Consider the following 21,665-nt stretch of genomic DNA (forward strand, 5'->3'; position numbering starts at 1 on the left):
ATGTGGTTAGGATAGCTGGCACTCCTGCAGCCATGTTGCAACCATGGGGTAACCAAGGACAGACACGCCAAACATAAAGCTAGACATCGTGGGGATGGAAAAACAGTGTTAAGATGGCTGGGTGTGGTGGCTTACATCTGTAATCCCAGCATTTTGGGAGGCTGAGGTGGGTGGATAACTTGAGGCCCAGGAGTTGGAGACCAGCCTGGGAAAAAGGCAGACCTGTCTCTACAAAAAATACGATAATTAGCTGGGCATGGTGATGTGAGCCTATACTCCCAGGTCCTTGGGTGAGGTAGGAGGACTGCATAAACCCAGGAGGCAGAGGCAGAGGTTGCAGTGAGCCAAGATCGTGCCACTGCACTCCGGCCTGGACAACAGAGCGAGAACCTGTCTCAAAAACAAAAACAAAAACAATCACACCTGTAATCCCAGTACTTAAGGAGGCCACGACAGGCAGATCACCTGAGGTAAGGAATTCAGAAACCAGCCTGGCCAACATGGTAAATCCCTGTCTCTACTAAAAATACAAAACTCAGCTGGGCGTGATGGCATGTGCCTGTAATCTCAGCTAGTTGGGAGGTTGGGGGACGTAGGTTCAGTGAGCTGAGATCGTGCCACTGCACTTCTGGGCAACAGAGCAAGACTGTATCTCAAAAAAAAAGAAAGAAAAGAAAAATAGTCTAAGACAATTGTTTTCAAAGATGATGCAGAAGAACTTCTGAGAAGATGTAACTAAGCTGAGATTTGAAAGATGGATAGAATTTAAATGAGAAGGTACAGAGAACATGCCCAGCAAGGTCATGTGAGAAAAGAAGGCGGGGGCCGAATGAGCATGTTCTAAGGAAATGAGACTGACAAGATTCTTTTTTTTTTTTTTTTTGAGATAAAGTCTCACTCTGTCACCTAGGCTGGAGTGCAGTGGCACCATCACAGTTCAGTGCAACAGGCTCAAGCAATCCTCCCACCTTAGCCTCCTGAGGGTCTACAGGTATGCACCACCATGCTCAGCTAATTTTTAAAAATTTATTGTAGAGACAAGGTTTTACTGTGTTGCCTAGGCTCATCTGGGACTCCTGGGTTCAAGTGATCCTCCCCTCTTGGACTCACAAGAATATTTTTGTATTAGAGACTGGCGAAAAAGGTTCGGTTAGCTGGGTAGAGCCAGGGTGGAACACTGAAATACAGAAGAGTTAAGACTTGATTGGCAGGGGATCAAAGCAGTTTTAAAAGGAGAAATGACATGATTTAGGTCACATCTGAAGATTATTTTCTCAGTGGTACACAAAATGAATTGGACTAGAGAGAGACCATGATGTCCACAGAATCTGCAGCCCTAGTAACTCAGGCATGAAGTCAGCAGAGCTTTGCTCAGGATGGCCCCAGTGGGTGTTGGGAGGGAGACAGGGCTATAGAAAACATTTTGAGGAAAAACGTCCAAACTATCAGTGACTATCAAAGTACCTAGCAGACACTGCAGATGTTTAATTAGTATTACTAAGAAAATAATCTGCTGTCCTGGTTCAGACTCTAATTAATATCTGGAAACAGGATTCACTACCTCAACTATATATATATATATATATATAATTTTTTCCTCACTCTGTCACCCTGGCTGGAGTGCAGTGGTGCAATCTTGGCTCACTGAAACCTATCCCTCCTGGGTTCAAGTGATTCTCCTGCCTCTACCTCCCAAGTAGCTGAAATTACAGGCACTTGACACCATGCCCAGCTAATTTTTTTTTTTTTTTTTTTTTTTAGCAGAGATGGGGTTTTACTATGTTTGTCAGGCTGGTCTCAAAACCCTAACCTCAGGTGATCCACCTGCCTCGGCCTCCCAAAGTGCTGGGATCACAGGCATGAGCCACTGCGCCCGGCCTATCTATCTTTTTAATCTATCTTTCCTGCTCCTACTTGGAGCCACTTACCTAGAAGACATTTAGGCCATCTTTATACTGTACTTAAAGTTCATCCCCAGTGGTCTAAATAACAAAATCCAAACACCTGAGTATGAAATGATCCTTCATGATCTGAGTCCAATTTGCCTTTCTGGGCTCATGTCCTAAAATTGTCCTCCTGCCCAACCAAATATACATCTACTCTATACTCTAATCACACCGGAAACTCACAACTAACTGTTCCTTCCATTTTCTGATTTGTACTTCTGTGCATGTCAAGGTCTATACACTTGCAACACCTTCTCCACTCCACCTGACTACGTCGTGCACATCACTCAAGCCCAGCTCAAATGCCAACCTCTCCCTACAGCCTGACCTCCCCATTCACTCCTACTCCTGTTTTCAAAGTAGTTGATCATGACTTACTACATTCTCCCCTTTTTAAAGTTAATTGGGCATATGTGTGATATCTCCCTAGTGAATTATAAACACCACAGAAGGCTTATTCATATCGCCTTTTGTATTTCAGAAGCACATAATAAATGCAAAACTACAGTTTACAATGTATAGTGAGGATACTAATTAAAAATTAGCAACCTGAACATTCACAGTTATCTTTCTCTCTCTCTCTCTCTCTCTCTCGATTCTATTTAAATCATAGGCAAGAAGTTTGTAAAAGATATAAAACCATTTCAGCAAAGAAGTTGAGAGGGCCATCAGCAGCTGAGCAATTTCAAGTTTCCTAGCAGACAGATGAAGCGGGGATGGAAGTGATGATGGAGGGCAGAGGAAGCTGAACACCATCAAAAGAAACAGTGTCAAAGCAAAAGGGGCAACTGCCCTAATGACAGAATGTCTCAAATACCACCTTAGCTTCCAGATGGCACATGTACACACACATATGTGCACATACACAAAATCCCTCGTTATTAGAGATTTTCTTTATGTCTGATTTCAAGAGGAGATTTAATGAAAATACAGGCATCAGGTTTTTTCCCTTAAAACAAATTTCATTTTAGTTTTGGGAGTACACGTACGAGTTGGTTCTATGGATAAACTGTGTGTTGTGGGGGGTTGTTGCACATATTATTTCATCACCCAGGTAATAAGCAAAGTACCCAACAGGTAGTTTTTCTATCCTCACCCTCCTCCTGTCCTCTCCCCTCAAGTAGGCCCCAGTGTCTATTGTTCCCTTCTTTGTATCCATGTGTACTCAATGTTTAGTTTCTACTTACAAGTGACAATGTGGTGGTTGGTTTAAGTGTCAGTTTTAATATGTGAAATAAAAAGGGTAACTAAAACTGTAACATGTAATTGCTAAATGTTTATGCATTTTACCTAGAAAAACAACAGATGCTTTTTCTATTTTACCACTGTTAAGTATGACTACATTACCAGAGATCACAGACATATAAATAGAAAAACTGTCCTCAAAGGAAAAAGAGGTAATTTAGGAAACAAGAGAAAACAGTTTTAAAAACGATAAGCAATATCCCTAGAAATCTTCAGGAATGTCTTACATCCATAAAACAGAAACAAGACACTAAAAAAGGGAACTGGAAATAAAAGAGGTGCTGGAATAAAAAATGACTGAATTAAAATAGAAGCACTTTAAAAAAAATTTGTGGAAATCTCCCCAAAGGTAAAATAAAAAGCTAAGTTGAAGGGAAATGAGTGAAAATAAAAAAGAGGATTTTTTTTAACAGATTCAGTGAAAGAATTAACCTCTAATGCCCTAAAATAGAGGTTGGGCAAATTATGTCTTATATGTCAAATCCAGCCAGCCATCTACTTTTTAATATAATGGCCCACAAGACAAGAATATTTTTTGAATTTTCTAAATGGTTACATTTCTGATGGATATATAAATACCTACACCATAGCCTTGATTTTGCCTCCCAACCAACCCACAGTACCTAAAATATTTACTATCTGGCCCTTTAAGAAAAAGTTCACTGACCCTTGTCCTACGCTGTCACTGTATGCTATCTATTAATTTCTCTCATGTATCTAGAATAGTACTGGTTAAGGCTAGCCTTGAAAGATGTGAGAAAATAGTTACTCAAACCATTTTCTGATTCTGTGGTTCACATAAGGAATTTTGATTGAGAAGAACAGAAAATCACTCTAGGTGACCTTCCATCCAACTAGTTGGAGTCCCCAGGGGGAAGAAAATTATCCAAGAAATTATTCACACAATTTCTGGAGGTGAAGAGAAACAGTATTCTCAGATTGAAATGCTCACTGATATGGTTGGGCTGATATGATTTGGGCCCCACCCAAATCTCACCTGAATTGTAATAATCACCATGTTTCAATGGCAGGGCCAGGTGGAGATAACTAAATCATGGGGTGGTTTCCCCCACAGTATTCTTGTAGTGAATAAGTCTCACAAGATCTGACGGTTTTCAAAATGGGAGTTCCCCTGCACAAGCTCTCTTGCCTGCTACCATGTATGATGTGCCTTTGCTTCTCCTTTACCTTCTGACATGATTGTGAGGCCTGGCCAGCCATGCGGATCTGTGGAACCACTAAACCTCTTTCCTTTATAAAGTAGCCAGTCTCGGGTATGTCTTTACTAGCAGCATGAGAACAGACTAATCTACTTACCAAAGGCCTAACATAATGGATTGTTAAACTGTACATACAAGGCATACCACTGAAATTTTAAAACACTGGGGTAAAGATAATTATTAAATTTTTTCAGAGAAAGAGAAGGAGAGAGGGAGAAAAAAGAAGAATCCTATCTTTCAACAGCAATACAAAAGACAATTGTAAAAGATGATAAAGCAAGTTTCTAAGGAAAAATTATGTTCACCCAAGAATCCTATGAATGGCCAAACATAACTTGGCTATTTATTCATCTATCATAGTTAGAAAGCAACTTGGAACATGCATGCGTGAACTTTTTACAAATATGGGGAAAATGATCAAAGTAACAAACAGAAACTATTAAAAAGCAGGTAGCATAGGAGGGAGGACAGAGCACCAGAATCTGTTGCTTTTCATTATAAGCCTTTTTATACTGTCTCATTTTAAAACTATGTGCAAATTCTTTCACAAGTTTTTTTTTAGTTTATTAAAAATAGAAGCAAAACTATGATCACAAAAACTGGAGTTTACAAGATGATATTTTAAGGAAAGGCAAAAGCAGAATAAAAATAAAAATACCAGTGATAGATTTATTTAAAAAAGGGTAACTATGTTAGTCTATAAATACATAAAATAACGGAGGAAAAAAGTTGCCGAAAGAGTATTCAATTTTCTAAAAAGAACAAAGGCGTTGATCAGTATATGATTCTACCGTGTTCATAAAGGACCTGAAGCAATGTTGCCAAAAATTCTGCCAGTGGTTATAGGAACAAACAATACAGGTATATCTTTAAACTAGCTTTACTGGGTGTAATGCACATAGTGTACGCTGAACCCTTTAAAGTATACAATTCAATGGTTTATAATATATTCATAGAATGTACAACCATCACCACAATTTTGGACCATTTTTACCATTACAAAAGGAAACCTTGTGTTATTCAAGAGATGCTCCTCATTTTCCCTCAACCTTCCCAGGCAACTGCTAATGCACTTTGTCTCCATAGATTTGTCTATTCTGGACATTTCATGTAAGTGGAATCACGCAATACGTAGTCTTTTGTAATTGGCTTCTGATTTGGTTTGACTGTGTCCCCACCCAAATCTCATCTTGAAGTGTAGTTCCCATAATCTCCACGTGTAATGGGAAGAATCTGGTGGGAGGTAACTGAATCATGGGGGTGGTTACCCTTATGCTGTTCTCAAGATAGTGAGTTCTTGTGAGATCTGATGGCTTTATAAGGCGCTTTTCCACTATTTTCTTGGCACTTCTCCTTGCTGTTGCCATGTGAAGAGGGATGGATTTGCTTCCCCTTTGCCATGATTATAAGTTTTTTGAGGCCTCCCCAGCCATTCTGAATTATGAGTCAATTAAAGCTTTGTCTTTTATAAATCACCCAGTCTCGGCTGGGTGCAGTGGCATTCATGCCTGTAATCTCAGCACTTTGGGAGGCTGAGGTGGGCAGATTACCTAAGGTCAGGAGTTTGAGACCAGCCTGGCCAACATGGTGAAACCCCGTCTCTACTAAAAATACAAACTTAGCCGGGCATGGTGATACATGCCTGTGATCCAGGCTTCTTAGGCTGAGGCTGGAGAATTGCTTGAATCCGGGAAATGGAGGTTGCAGTGAGCTGAAATTGTGCCACTGCACTCCAGCCTGAGCAACAAGAGTGAAACTCTGTCTCAATAATAATAATTAAAAAAATAAATTACCCAGTCTTAGGCACGTCTTTATGAGCAGCGTGAGAAGAGACTAACACAGCTTCTTTCACTTAGCACATTATTTTCTAGGCTCATCCATGTTGTAGCCTGTATCAATACTTCATTCCTTTTAACTGATGAACAGTATTTCAGTATGTGTGTATACCTTATTTTGTTATCAGCTGATGGATGTTTGGGCAGTTTCTAATTTTTGACTATTATGAATAATGCTGCTATGAACACTGATGCACAAGTTTTGTGTGGATATGTTTTAAGAATGCTGTAAAATAAAAGTAGCATTAAAAAAATTCAATGAATTAGACAAGTGTTTTTACAAGCATAAAACAATTTATGAATAGAAAGTATTCTAGCATTTAAATTTAAATGTTTTATGTCTTTCCACTTCATTTCTCTATGAAGATAGTTATTTTGAATCAACAAATATAAAAATAAATTGTAGATATACAGTCATAGAGAAAAAACCCAAACAGTAAAAAAGGATATAAATTATAAATCTCTGTCTTCTTTGTCCCATTCCCAGAGCAAATATTGTAAACAGTTTCTTAGATCCTTCCAGAATCATTTTCTACAAATACCAGCATATAAGAAAGCATTTAAACATTTTTCTGGTTTTACACAAACAGTATAATCCTATATACAATGCTCTGCATTTTTCTTTTTCTTTTTCTTTTTTTTTGAAACAGAATCTCACTCTATTGCCCAGGCTGGAGTGGCATGATCTTGGCTCACTGCAACCTTCGCCTCCTGGGTTCAAGTGATTCTCCTGCCTCAGCCTCCCAAGTAGCTGAGACTACAGGCACCTATCACCACACCTGGCTTTTTGTATTTTTAGTAAAGATGGGGTTTTACCATGTTGGCCAGGCTGGTCTTCAACTCCTTGCTCAGGTGATTCAGTTGCCTTGGACTCCCAAAATCCTGGGATTACAGAGGTGAGGCATTGCACCTGGCCTTGTTATGCATTTTCCTTTCTTCATTTAATATAATCTGAAATGAATTATATAGCAAAACCTATAAACCTGACTCTTTTTAAACAGCAGATAAGGATTTTGCTGTATGCATGTATCATAATTTACTTACTGCTGCACTTATGTGGTGCCCCACCTTTTTACTAGCTAACAGAATTATGATTTTATTCAAATATTGGGTGACCATGTATGTCAGCGATACACAGCTACTCCTCTTCCCCAGAATTCTGATTCCTGTAAGCCTCAGGGTAACACCATTTTCCTTACCAACAATAGGGTAGGAAATATGCACATCACACAATTTTGGCCCAAGAGAAAAAGATTCAAAATCTTCTGGGGGGTCTTCTGGAAAAAGGTTCTTCACGTTTTTTATTTGTTTCTTTTGAGACAGAGTCTAGCTCTGTTGCCCAGGCTGGAGTGCAGTGGCACAATCTCTGCTCGCTGCAATCTCCACCTCCCTGGTTCAAGCGATTCTCCTGCCTCAGCCTCCTGAGTAGCTGAGGTTACAGGTGCATACCATTACACCCAGCTAATTTTTTTGTATTTAGTAGAGGTTGGGATCCTTTCACTTAACACATTATTTTCTAGGTTCTGTTGGCCAGGATGGTCTCGCTCTACTGACCTTGTGGATCCACCCACCTCGGCCTCCCAAAGTGCTGGGATTACAGGCGTGAGCCACCAGCCCTGGCTGGTTCCTCACTTTTTTTTTTAATTGCATTTTAGGTTTTGGGGTACATGTGCAGAACATGCAAGATAGTTGCATAGGTACACACATGGCAGTGTGTTTTGCTGCCTTCCTCCCCTTCATCCACATTTGGCATTTCTCCCAGGCTATCCCTTCCCAGCTCCTCCCCGCCGCTGTCCCTCCCCTATTCCCCCCAATAGACCCCAGTGTGTAGTACTCCCTTCCCTGTGTCCATGTGTTCTCATTTTTCATCACCCGCCTATGAGTGAGAATATGCGGTATTTCATTTTCTGTTCTTGTGTCAGTTTGCCGAGAATGATGTGCTCCAGATTCAACCATGTCCCTACAAAGGACACGAACTCATCATTTTTGATTGCTGCATAATATTCCATGGTGTATATGTACCACATTTTCCCAGTCCAGTCTATCATAGATGGGCATTTGGGTTGGTTCCAGGTCTTTGCTATTGTAAACAGTTCTGCAATGAACATTCGTGTGCATGTGTCCTTCTAGTAGAATGATTTATAGTCCTTTGGATATATACCCAGTAATGGGATTGCTGGGTCAAATGGAATTTCTATTTCTAAGGCCTTGAGGAATCGCCACACTGTCTTTCACAATGGTTGAACTAATTTACACTCTCACCAGCAGTGTAAAAGTGTTGCTATTTCTCCACATCCTCTCCAGCATCTGTTGTCTCCAGATTTTTTAATGATCGCCATTCTAACTGGCGTGAAATGGTATCTCCCTTTTTTAAAGAGATACTCAGCAAAAAGCTTTCCCGTTTAACCTCTGGTCATTATCGTGTCTTTGGAACTGCTATAAATATCTGTGACCACAGAGAGAAAGCCAAGAGAATCCCAGAGAAGCTGGGTCAAGCATGACTTCCTTCACCTGCTGCAATGACCAACCTTCTTTTATTCTTCTTATGATTAGAGATAACCAGTGTGCTTATTGTGTAAGGCAGTTTTAATTGTTACCTCGTCTGTATCTTGAAGCTGAAAGCATCCTAAACAATACAGTTTGTCACAGGATTCCCTCCTAAACCTTCTTGAGTAAGTGATCCCCCATCCCTGTATTCACTCTCCGGTACCCTGTGTTTTCTCTTCCATGAAGCACACTGGTAATAATTTGGAGTTACTTGTTCACACTAGGCCATACTAGACAGTAAGCTTTGTTGAGGGTACAGACTGTGGCTATCTCATTAATAAGCAGAGCAAAGTGCCTGAGAGATAGGTATAAAAAAATATCATACCAAATTTGTGTATGTAGGTAGGTTTTTTTCCTATCCAAAAAATACATAGAAAAATACACATAGGACATCACGGAAGAGCACACTATCAGTGGTAGTTTTATAGAGATGAAATTATGGCTGATTTTCATTTCTCTTTATAAAAAAAACTATCATGTATAAGTTTTATTACTTCTATAACATAAATATACACATGCATATATATACTTTATATAAATCTAATGTATTGAGTATAAATGCTAAAGATATATACAGAGTACCCACAGAATGTAGGAAATGGGGTGAGGCTTTTTCAGATGCCCATGCACAATTCTTATGTATGCACCTTACCTAATGTGTTGCACTTTTTTCCCTCTGAGCATATGAAGTGTAGATTTTTATTATAATTTGTTATTTTTATTTTGAGATGGAGTTTCACTTTTGTCACCCAGGCTGGAGCACAATGGTATGATCTTGGCTCACTGCAACCTCCGCCTCCCAAGTTCAAGTGATTCTCCTGCCTCAGCCTCCCGAGTAGCTGGGATTACAGGCATGTGCCACCATGCCCAGTTAATTTTTGTATTTTCAGCAGAGATGAGGTTTCATCATGTTGGCCAGGCTGGTCTCGAACTCCTGACCTCAGGCAATCCACCCGCCTCAGTCTCTCTAATCACCCGCCAAAGTGCTGTGATTACAGGCGTGAGCCACCACACCTGGCCATAATTTGCTCTTGAGCACTAACTTCAACTTGCAGTTTCCTGTTTTTTAACTTATGAGTAACAGTTTTTCACAAAAACGTTTTTGAACTTCACGTTTTCTCAAAGATATAAAAGCTGCCTTCAACTTCTGACCACAGTTTCCATTTGGCTGAATGCCAAGAACCAAATTTTTGCTATAATATGTTATCTCAGCAGACATTTTTATGGCAAATACATTCAGCTGAAAACATTCTGAGCTATATGAAAATGATGATATAAATGACAAAGAGGAAAATAGAGCCCCACACATAATAATGTCCTTAGTACAGAAGACATTTCACCATGTGTTTTCGGTTCTTTTTCTAGCATAATGAATAAGCATTGATCCACACAAATTTATCTAGTTATCCTTATAATAAGCATAATTTCTAAATGAAACAAATGTGCAGCCTATGATTGCAAAAATGAAATAAATATTTGGTAGATGTTACTAGCTATAACATTTGGTAATAGTGAAGTTATGGAAAATAAAATAAAAAATAAGGATATGGCAGTAGAGTCCCAATCCTGTTTTATCAATTATAAATAGCCTTCTTTCAAGACAAAAATAAATGGAAAGACATCCTGTGTTCACGTATTGGAAGAACTAAATATTGTTAAAATGTCCACACTACCCAAAGCAATCTAAAAATTCAATGCTACACCCATCAAAATCCCAATGGTATTTTTTATATAAATAGAAAAAAAAATCCTAAAATTCATACAGATCTACAAAAGACCCTGCATCTTGAGAAAGAAGAACAAAGCTAGAGGCATCATAGTTCCTGATTTCAAAAAATATCACAAAGCTACAGTAATTAAACCAGTATGATACAGAAATTAAGACAGACAGAGGCCAATAAAATAGCCAAAAATAAACTCATGAAATACAGTCCACTGATCTTTGACTCAGGTGCCAACCATACACAGAGGGGTAAGGATAGTCTCTTCAACAAATGGTTTAGGAAAACTGGATATCCATATGCGAAAGAAATTGGACCCTTATGTTAAACCATACACATAAATCAACTCAAAATTAATTAAAGACATAAACATAAGACCCAAAACTGTAAAACCCCTAGAAGAAAACAGAGGAGAAGCTTCTTGACTTTGGTCTTGACAATGACAATGATCTTTTGGGTGACACCAAAAGCAGAGGCAATGAAAGCAAAAATTGACAAGTGCAGCTACATTAAACTAAAAAGTTTCTACATGGCAAAGGAATCAATCAACGAAGTGAAAAGGCAACCTACAAAATGGAAAAAGTATTTGCAGACCCTGTATAAGAAAAAGAGTTGCTCTCCAAACTCCAAAATTACATACAAAAGTAACTCCCATAACTCTGGTGGGAGGTAATTGGATCATGGGGGCAGTTTCTCCCATGCTGTTCTTGTGACAGTGAGTGAGTTCTCAGGAGATATGATAGTTTTACAAGGAGCTCTTCTCTCTTCACTTTCTCTTGTCTCTCCTACCACCTTGTGGAGAAGGTGCCTGCTTCCCTTTCATCTTCTGCCATGATTGTAAGGTTCCTGAGGAAACTGTGAGTTAATTAAACCTCCTTTGTTTATAAATTACCCAGTCTCAGGTTGTATCTTTATAGGAATGTGAAATGGACTAATACAAACAAGGAACCCAGTTAAAAAATTAACTAAGGTCTTGAATAGACATTTCTCCAAAGAAGACAAACAAATGGCCCACCCTTTATGTGAAAAGGTGCTCAAAAATCACTAATCATCAGGGAGATGCAAATCAAAACCACACCTGTTAGGATGACTATAACAAAAATTTTTAGATCTTTTAGATAACAAGTTTTGGTGAAGATGTGGAGAAACTGGAATCCTTGTACACTGTTGGGAGGAATGTAAAATGGTCCAGCCTCTATAGAAAACAGTATAAAGGTTCCTAAAAAAATTTAAAAGTAGAACTACCAGATCATCCATCAATCCCACTTCTGGGTATGTAGCCAGAGGAAATAAAATCACTGCAATTAAAGTTATCTGCCCTACCACTGTTCATTACAGCATTATTCACAGAAGCCAAGATATGGAAATAACGTAAATACTCGATGAAGGATAAATTAAGAAAATGTGGCACATACATACAATGAGGCATTATTCAGCCTTCAAAAAGAAAACCTTGTCATTTGCAACAAAATGGATGAACCTTGAGGACATTACACTAGGTGAAATAAACTATTCTCAGAAGAGCAAACACTGATGATCTTACTTACATAAACTATCTAAAATAGTCAAATTCACAGAAGCAGAGAGTAGGATGGTGGTTTCCAGAGGCTGGGGGTAGGGATAAATTGGGAGTTATTCAATGGGTGTAAAATTTCAGTTATGCACGATGAATATGTTCTAGAGATCTTTTTGCAACATGGTGTTTATAGTTAACAATACTGCATCGTACACTGAAAACTAAGAGGGTAGATATCAAGTGTTCTTACTACACCAAAGGAGATGACAGAAAGAAACTTTTGGAGGTGATGGTTTTATTTGACCTTGATTGTAGTGATGGTTTCACAGCTGTATGCATACATCTAAACCTATCACACTATATGTATTATATGTGTATAGGCTTTTTGTATATGAACTATACTTCAATAAATCAGTTAAAATTTTGTTTAAATGTCCTATTTTTCTGGTTAACATCTCTAATTCAAAGGTAGTACTGACTTTCAAGCTTCCTTCCCTCCCTTTCTTTCCTCCTCCCTCCCTTCCTTCCCTCTTCCTTTCCCTTCCCTTCCTTTTCCTTCCTTCCCCCATCCCCCATCCCCTCCCCCACACCCCCATTTCCCCTCCCCGCCCCTCCCTTCCCACTTCCTTTCCTTTCTTTCAGGACTGTCTCACTGTGTTGCCCAGGGTGTCCTCAAATTCTAGCTTTTTTGGGGGAGGATAGAGCTGGGGTCTCACTATGTTACTCAGGATGATCTTAAACTTTTGGGCTCATGTGATCCTCCCACCTTGGCCTCCCAATGTGCTGGGATGAGCAACTGTGCCAGGCCAAATATTCTTTCCAATAGGAGAATAAGATCATCTAAAATAATGGTAAATTTTAAAAATTATAACTTAAACAATAATATTAATTCCTCTAACAGATATCCATATTGTCTATTTCTACTTATATTGGTTTTAGTATATTTTGGCTTATAAGAGTTTATCTATTTTAACTAAATTGTTAAAATTATTGGCATAAAATTAGTTACAATATTACCTTTTAAAAAATGTCTGTAGGTTCCTGCCTCTGATTCCTAATATTGGTCATTTGGGTACTTTTCTCTCTCATTTAAGGCTAGCTGTGGCATATCAATTTCATTAATTTTTTCGAAGATCCATCTTTGGTTTCTCTACTTTTTGTCCATTTTCTTGTCCATTGATTTCCACTCTTATTTCCTTCCTTCCTTTTTTTTTTAAAAAAGAACTTAAGGTGGAAGCTTAGATCAATGATTTTGAGTATTTCTTCATTTATATATAAGTATTTAAAGGTATAAAGTACTCTATAAGCACTGAATTAGGTTCATCTCACATTTTGGTGTGTTATGCTTTAACACACCAATTAAATACTTTTTAATTTTCCTTATATATGTATTTTGATCCATGGCTTATTCAAAAGCAACTTGTTTAATTTCTAAATATTTGTGATATTTCCAGCTGTGTGTGTGTGTGTGTGTGTGTGTGTGTGTATAAAACTGAATTCTAACTTAAATCTGTTGTTATCCAAGAACATACCCTGTTGAATTTCTTTTTTTTGAGACAGTCTCATTCTGTTACCCAGGCTGGAGTGCAGTGGTGTGATCTCAGCTCACTGCAACCTCCACCTCCAGGTTCAACTGATTCTTGTGCCTAGCCTCCCAGGTGGGTGTGACCACACCAAGCTAATTTTTTATTTATTTTTATTTTAAAAAATTTTTTAGTAGAGGTGAGGCTTCACCATGTTGGCCAGGCTGGTCTTGAACTCCTGACCTAAAGTGATCTACACACCTTGGCTTCCCATAGTGCTGGGATTAGAGGCATGAGCCACTGTGCCCAGCCAATCCTGTTGAATTGCAATCCTTTTAAGTGTATTGGAACTTGGTTTATGGCCCTATATGTGGTCTACCTTGGTAAATGTTTCATGGGCATATATAAAGAGTGTGTACACTCTTGGGTAATAGCTGTAGTGTTCTATACATATCAAATAGGTGAATTCGATTGCTAGTGTTGTTCAAATCATCTATGTACTTACTAATTCTTTTTTGTCTAGTTGTTATATCAGTTACTAAGAGAGAAGTGATAAAATCAACTATTGTGGATTTGTTTATTTATTTAGTTCTGTCGATTTTTGCTTTGTAATTTTAAAGATTTATTGCTAGGTGCATTCACATTTTAGATCGTATTCTTCTTGATGAATTTACCCTTTATAATATTGAAATTCCCCTTTGTTCTGGCAATTCTGTCCTGAAGTCTAATTTGGCTAATGTTAAAACAACCATTAGCATATTTTTTTCTGGTATTTGCAAGGTATCTGATATGGTTTGGAATTATGTCTCTGCCCAAATCTCATGTCAAATTGTAATCCTTAATGTTGGAGGAGGGGCCTGCTGGGAGGTGACTGGATCATAAGGGCAGATGTACCCCTTGCTGTTCTGGTGGTAGTGAGTGAGTTCTTATGAGCTCTGGTTGTTTAAAAGTGTGTAGGACTTCCCCCTTCATTCTCCTCCTTCTCTGGCCATGTAAGACAAGCCTGCTTCCCTTTCACCTTCTGTCATGATTGTAAGTTTCCTGAGGCCTCCCCAGCCATGCTTCCTGTACAGCCTGTGGAACTGAAAGTGAACTAAACCTCCTTTCTTTATAAATTACCCAGTCTCAGGTAGTTCTTTATAGTAATGCAAGAACGCATACAGAAAATTGGTACCGGGGAGTTGGGCATTGCTATATAGACACCTGAAAATGTGGAAGCAGCTTTTAAGTAGGTAATGGGCAGAGGTTGAAACAATTTGGAGCGATCAAAAGAAGAAAGGAAGGTGAGGGAAAGCTGAAACTTCCTAGAGACCTGTTGAATGGTTGTGACCAAAATGCTGATAGTGATAAGGACAGTAAAGTCCAGGCTGAGGAGGTCTCAGAGATGAGAAATCTTTTGGGAACTGACGCAAAGGTACCTCCTGCTATGCTTTTGCAAAGAGACTAGCAGCACCGTGCCCCGGCTCCAGAAATCTGGAACTTTGAACTTGAAAGAGATGATTTAGGGTACCTGGCAGAAGAAATTTCTAAGCAGCAAAGTGTTTAAACTGTGGCCTGGTTGCTTCTAACAACATATGTTTATATGCATTCACAAAGATAATCTGAAACTGGAACTTATATTTAAAAGGAAAGCAGAGTATATAAGTTTGGAATATGTGCAGCCTGACCATGTGGTAGAAAAGAAAACACGATTTTCTGGGGAGGAATTCAAGCCAGCTGCTGGACCTGAATGTTAATAGCCAACACAACAGGGATGACACCTTCAATGCATTTTAGAGAACTTTGTGGCAGCTCCTCCCATCACAGCTCCAGAAGACTAGAAGGGAAGAATGGTTTCATGGGCCTGGCCCAGGGCCCTGCTACTCTATACAACCTTGGGACACTGCTCTCTGCATCCCAGTCACTCTAGCTCCAACTGTGAGTATAAGGGCCCCAGATATGTCTCAGGCCACTGCTCCAGAAGGTGCAAACCATAAGCCTTGGTGGCATCCACATGGTGTTAAGCCTGCAGGCATGCAAAGGGCAAGAGTTGAGGCTTGGGAGCTCTGCCTATATTTCAGAGGATGTAGGGAAATGCCTGGATATACAGATGGAAGCCTGCTGCAGGGGCAGAGCCCTCATGGAGAACCTCTCCTAGGACATTGTGGAGGGGAAATGTGGAAATAGAGCCCCCACATAGGGTTCCCACTTGGAAACTGCCTAGTGGAGCTTTGAGAAATGGACCACTATCCTCCAGATCCCAGAATGGGTAGATTGACTAACAGCTTGTGCTGTGTGCCTGGAAAAGCCACAGGCACTCAACAATAGCCTGTGAAAGCAGCCAAAGGGGCTGTACCCAGCAGAGCCAAAGGGGTGGAGACGCCCAAGGCCTTAGGAGCCCACCCCTTCCATGTGTGGCCTGGATGTGAGACACAGAGTCAAAGGAGATTATTTTGGAGCTTTAAGATTTAATGATTGCCCTGCTGGGTTCTGAACCTGCATGGGGCCTATCGCCCCTTTATTTTGGCTGATTTCTCCCTTTTGTAATGGTTATATTTACCCAATGCCTGTACCTCCACTGTATCTTAGAAGTAACTAACTTTTTTTTATTTTACAGACTCACAGGCAGAAGGGACTCACCTTGTGTCACATGAGACTTTGAACTGTGAACATTTGAATTAATGCTGGAATAAGTTAAAACTTAGGGGACTGTTGAGAAGGGGATTGCATTTTGCACTGCGAGAAGGACATGAGATTTGGGAGGGCCCAGGGGCAAAATATGGTTTGGATTTGTGTCCCCACCCAAATCTCAAGTCAAATTGTAATGCCATTGTTGGAGGAGTGGCCTGGTGGGAGGTAATTCAAACACAGGGGTGGACTTCCCCCTTGCTGTTTTCATAAGAGTGAGTGAGTTTTCATGAGATCTGTTTGTTTAAAGGTATGTAGCACTTCCCCCTTACCTCTCTTCTTCCTTCTCTGGCCATGTAAGACACACCTGTTTCCCCTTTACCTTCTGCCATGATTCTAAGTTTTTTGAGGCCTCTCCAGCCATGCTTCCTCTACAGCCTATGGAACTGTGGGTCAACTAAACCTCTTTTCTTTATAAATTACCCAGTCTCAGGTAGTTCTTTATAGCAGTGTGAGAATGGACTAATCTAGTAACTCTTTTTCTGTCCTTTTACTTTTAACCTGTCTGGGTCTATATACTCAAAGTATGTCCCCTGTAAAAAGCATCTAATTGAATCTGGCTGTTTTGAAGGGGCAATTAGTGACACGCCTGACTTTACTACTATCACCTTTTTATTTGTTTTCTGTTTATCTTTAATTCTTCTTTCCTTGCCTTTTAAAAAATTATTAATTATTTCTTGGTGTTTCATTTTATTTCTTTTATTGGATTTTTATACACATTTCTTTCTTTCTTTCTTCTTTCTTTGAGATGAGTCTCACTCTGTTCCCAGGCTAGCATGCAGTGGCATGATCTCGGCTCACTGCAACCTCTGCGTCCCAGGTTCAAAAGATTCTCCTGCCTCAGCCTCCCAAGTAGCTGGGACTACAGGCGCACAGCACCATGCCCAGCTAATTTTTGTATTTTTAACAGAGATGGGCACATTGGCCAGGACGGTCTTGATCTCTTGACCTTGTTATCCGCCCACCTCAGTCTACCAAAGTGTTGGGATTACAGCTTAGAGGCATTAGCCACCATACCCAGCCTTAAATTTCTAGTTTAATTTCTTAGTAGCTGCATTTAAGATTACACCATGCTTCTTTATATTATCACCACTGTAACAGCCAGAGAACTGAACTACTCAGATTTCTTTAGCATCTCTTTCTCTTTTTTTTTTTGAGATGGAGTCTCAGGCTGTTGCCCAGACTGACATGCAGCGGCACAATGAGGGCTCATTGCAAACACCACCTCCCAGGTTCAAGTGATTTTTGGCTAATTTTTTATTTTTAGTAGAGATGAGTTTCATATTAGCCAGGCTGGTTTCAAACTCCTGACCTCAAATGATCCACCCGCCTTGGCCTCCCAAAGTGCTAGGATTAGAGGCGTGAGCCACCACGTTTGGCCTCTTTAGCATCACTTTCAAGAGAACTTGCTGCAATAAGCATAGTGGATTGACAGCTCCAACTGAGCATGCACATTTGAATCTACCTGCTGTGTGACCCTTGCTTGCTCCCGGCCAAAGCCTGAGCACAGCAGAGGTTCTAGAGCCCAGACAATCTTGCCTAACACTGAATTTCTCTAACCTTTTCTTGATTTCCAATCAGTTTAAAGAAGATGGGAAATCAAGAAAAGAAGACCAGAGTACATCCTGCCCGGGGCCCAACAGCCTCTGGATCTCCAGGACTCTGGAGTCCCAGTGAAATCCCCACACACACAGCTAGGTGCCACTGCTGGTTGTTGCTGCCAGAGCCAAAACATGAACAATTGATAGTGATCTCACCACCTCCAGGAGCAGGGCTAGTAAACTAAAAAATGTCCTGAAGAAAGACTACCGGACTTGTAGTCACCACCGGGGGTCAATGCTCTCCAACTGCCGTTTTACAGCTGCTGACACTAAAAGCAACACCCGACCCCCATAGCCACTGTCACCCACACCTGAGCATTCTGCCAAGGGCCTGGGGATTACTTCAGCCCTGCTTGCCATTCCCATGCACAACTCAGGAGCTTGAAGACAGGCTTGTCTAGTCAGGCTCCACCCCCAAACTTCCCAGTGTGCAACCCTCCTGATAGACAATGGAGAATGACTATCCAAGCAGATTCAACCAACTAATAGTCCCAGTTGCCTGCTGGTTCTTGGATGCAAGGAGTCCAGAGTGATCTGGCAGCCGCTGTAGGCCGTGGTTCCATGGGACCTTGCTGTGTTCCCTGGAAAGAGTTTGCTTCCTTTGGGTCTTGAACCTCCAAAACTATAGAGCTCAGAGTTGCAGGGATGGGAAGCACAGAGTCCTCCAGTGGATCACTGGAAAACTGTAAACTGAGCTATTCCTACTCCTCTTTTGTTCCTCAATCCCCATGTACTTCCTGTTGGGAACACAGCCTCATATTGAGGTCTCCAATTCAATGAGTAAACTGTATCCCAAAAAGCAGCACCCATGATTGCAGAGTATTGCCTCCAAAGGGTACTACAGTTGTGGCTTTAGTAGGCCATTCCAGTGCTCTATGAGGCTTGTTGCTCCTGGATGGTGTGGTAGGTAATGTGATCAATGGATCCCATCATGGGCTTACTCATGCACCTCCTTTTCTATGAACTGCAGCCCCTGGAAAAACAAGTAACTATGTGCATTTCTATCCCTACAAATCAGGCATTCTGTAAGCCCCATGTAGTTGTGCTGGCTGAGGTTCTATGGCCAGGAAGGGCAAGCACAGAGCCAGAAGTATCTATCCATGTGAGGACACATGACGGGTCCTTAGGATGGGGCCCAATATAGTGAACTTACCATAAGGTGGCTATGGCCCTGAGAATTAAGGATCTGCTGTTTAATTTTCTTATACAGTCTCTGTCTGGCTTTGATATTGGGGTAATGCTGGCCTCATGAATAAAATGGGACATTTCCCTCCTCTTCTATTTTTGGTAAGGCATTGCATAGAAATGGAATTATTTACTCCTTAAATATGTGATAGAATTCAACAGCAAGTTATGTAGGCCTGAGGTTTTCTTTGTTGGAAGGGTTTTAACTTCAAATTCAATTTCTTTAAGAGATGTAAGACTATTTAGGTAATCTATTTCTACTTAAGTGAGTTTTGGTAGTATATGTCTTTAAAGAAACTGATGCATTTCTTCTAAGTTATTGAATTTATAGGCAAAAAGCTGTTCACAATATCCATTATCTACTTAAAATCTGTAGGTTCCGCAGTGATGCTACTTTCTAGTTTCTTAAGGTGGAAGCTTAATGATACAAGGCCTTTCTTTTTTTTCTAATATAAGCATTTAATGCTACATACTGTCTTTTAAGCATTATGTTACCTACAATCTACATATTTTGATGTATTTTTGTTTCATTCTCTTAAAATATTTTCCAGTTTCCCTTGAGAATTTTTATTTGACCCATGAGCTATTTGGAAGTGTTTAACTTCCAAATATTTGGGGATTTTCTATATACCTTCCTGTTATTGAAACTTGCTTTTATTCCATTATAGTCAGAAACCAAAATTTGCATGATTTCTTTTAAAAATGTGAGGGTTTGGGCTTTGGCCCAGTTTACTCAGTAACTACTCTACATGTACTTGAAAAGACTACATATTCTCCTACTGTTGGAGTAGAGAGTCTACAGATGTCAATTAGGTAAAATCAATTTGATAGTGTTCTTCAGGGCTTCGACATCATGACTAAATTTTGTTTTGTCTACATGTTCTACCAGTTACTGAGAGAAAGAAGAGCACTAAATTATCCATATAGGATAATATATTTGCCTATTTTTCCTTTCAGGTCTATCATTTATTGCTTTGGGTCCATTAACACTTTGTCGTTAGGTGCATACACAATTAGAATTCTTCCAGCTTCTTCAGGAATTTCTCCTTTTTGTCATCATATAATGGTCCTTTTATCCGTAGTAATTGTCCTTATTCTAAGGTCTACTTTGTCTGACATTAATATGGCTACCTCAGTTTCTTCTGATTACTTTTGCAGGGTACGTCCTTTTTCATCTTTCAAATTTTAACCATCTATTTCACTATATCTAAGTAGATTTTTTCTACTTTCCAGTTTTCTTGAGTTATAATTGACAAAACAATTGTACATATTCAAGGTACACATGATTTGATTTATGTATACTTTGTGAAATAATTACCACGTCAAATTAATTAACACATCTGTCACCACATATAGTTACTTACCATTGTGTGTATAGTGAGGCCACTTAAAATATACCCTCTTAGTACATTTCAAGTGTACAATATAGTATTATTAACTATAGTCACCATGCTTCACATTAGATCCCAGAACTTATCCAGCTTACTACTAAAATTCTGTACCTTTTAACCAACATCTCCCCGTTTCTCCTATTCTCCCAGTTTCATGGTTGTTTACATATCAGGTTAAGCCTAACAGCCTATTACTGTATCATGGCTCAAACTGGAAGTATCAATATGGCTTTTTAACTCTTAAAAAAACAGCAATACCTGAATACCTCTTTAATATAATAAATAATAAAAAGCTATCCATGTTGGAGACATGCTAGATGCATTCCCACTAAAATTGAAAACAAGACAAATATACATCCATTTTTACTATGACTAAACATTATTAAATATGAGCAGGCCAATAATATTAGAAAAAAGAGATAGAAAAAAAACTTTGAAATATGTTAGAAATATTAGAAATAAGAGATAGAAAGAAAACTTTGAAATCATGAAAATACATGATTCTAAGAAAAATGTAACAAAATAAGTAAAATAAAACAAAAGTATAAATAAATAAATAAATAACTCAACAACTTGGGAATTTAAAAACTCACTCCTAAGCAACACTTGTGCCAAAAAAGCAATCAAAACCAGACATTATCAAGTCTGGAATTTATTCTGGTGAAACAGTAAAAACAGAAATTTAGCTTCATTTTTCTTCATATGACTATCCAATTTATTCAATACTATTTCCTCAAGAATCCAAAATTTCCAAACCGATTTAAAATGTTGTTTTTATGTCATACTAGATAGAGTGGGGAAAATCTTTCTTCAAACCAAAAAACCAGAGGCAACTTAATCGGTGCCCTTGGCTGGATCTTTGCAGCAACAGCTGCCTTGCCCTTAGTGTCAGCAATTTCTTTCCTTCAAATTCACCTTATTAAAATTGAACAAAACAAAACAAACAAAAATCTTTAAACATGAAGTACAAAAGAAGGGCTTCTGCTTTCCTTACTGAAATCAAGTATGGTACCATAGAAGCCCCCATTGAGGCTGGTGTTTTGGGAATGATCTGTCACGTCAAATGCTGCGAAGAGCATGAGTAAGATGAAATGAGATGAACCTGGCAGCAGGGAAGTCACTGGTGACCTAAATAACAGCAGTTTCATCTGAGTGATAGGGGTATGAGTTAGAGTAGAGTGGGTTAATGAGCATCCCGGATGAGGGCAGACAACGCTCCCATGAATGTTCCATATTCAGGTGAACAGAGAAACGAGTCAACAGCTAAA

The 21,665-nt window shown here is 39.4% G+C and overlaps 1 protein-coding gene across 3 annotated transcripts in view; it reads right to left on the bottom strand.

Annotated features, from left to right (window-relative positions):
• Positions 1-21,665, bottom strand: part of NEDD4 (NEDD4 E3 ubiquitin protein ligase) — a 167,600-nt gene that overhangs the window by 99,149 nt on the left and 46,786 nt on the right. The window lies entirely within an intron of this gene.

This window comes from Callithrix jacchus, chromosome 8, assembly GCF_049354715.1.
Source record: "Callithrix jacchus isolate 240 chromosome 8, calJac240_pri, whole genome shotgun sequence".
Taxonomy (NCBI): Eukaryota; Metazoa; Chordata; class Mammalia; order Primates; family Cebidae; genus Callithrix; species Callithrix jacchus.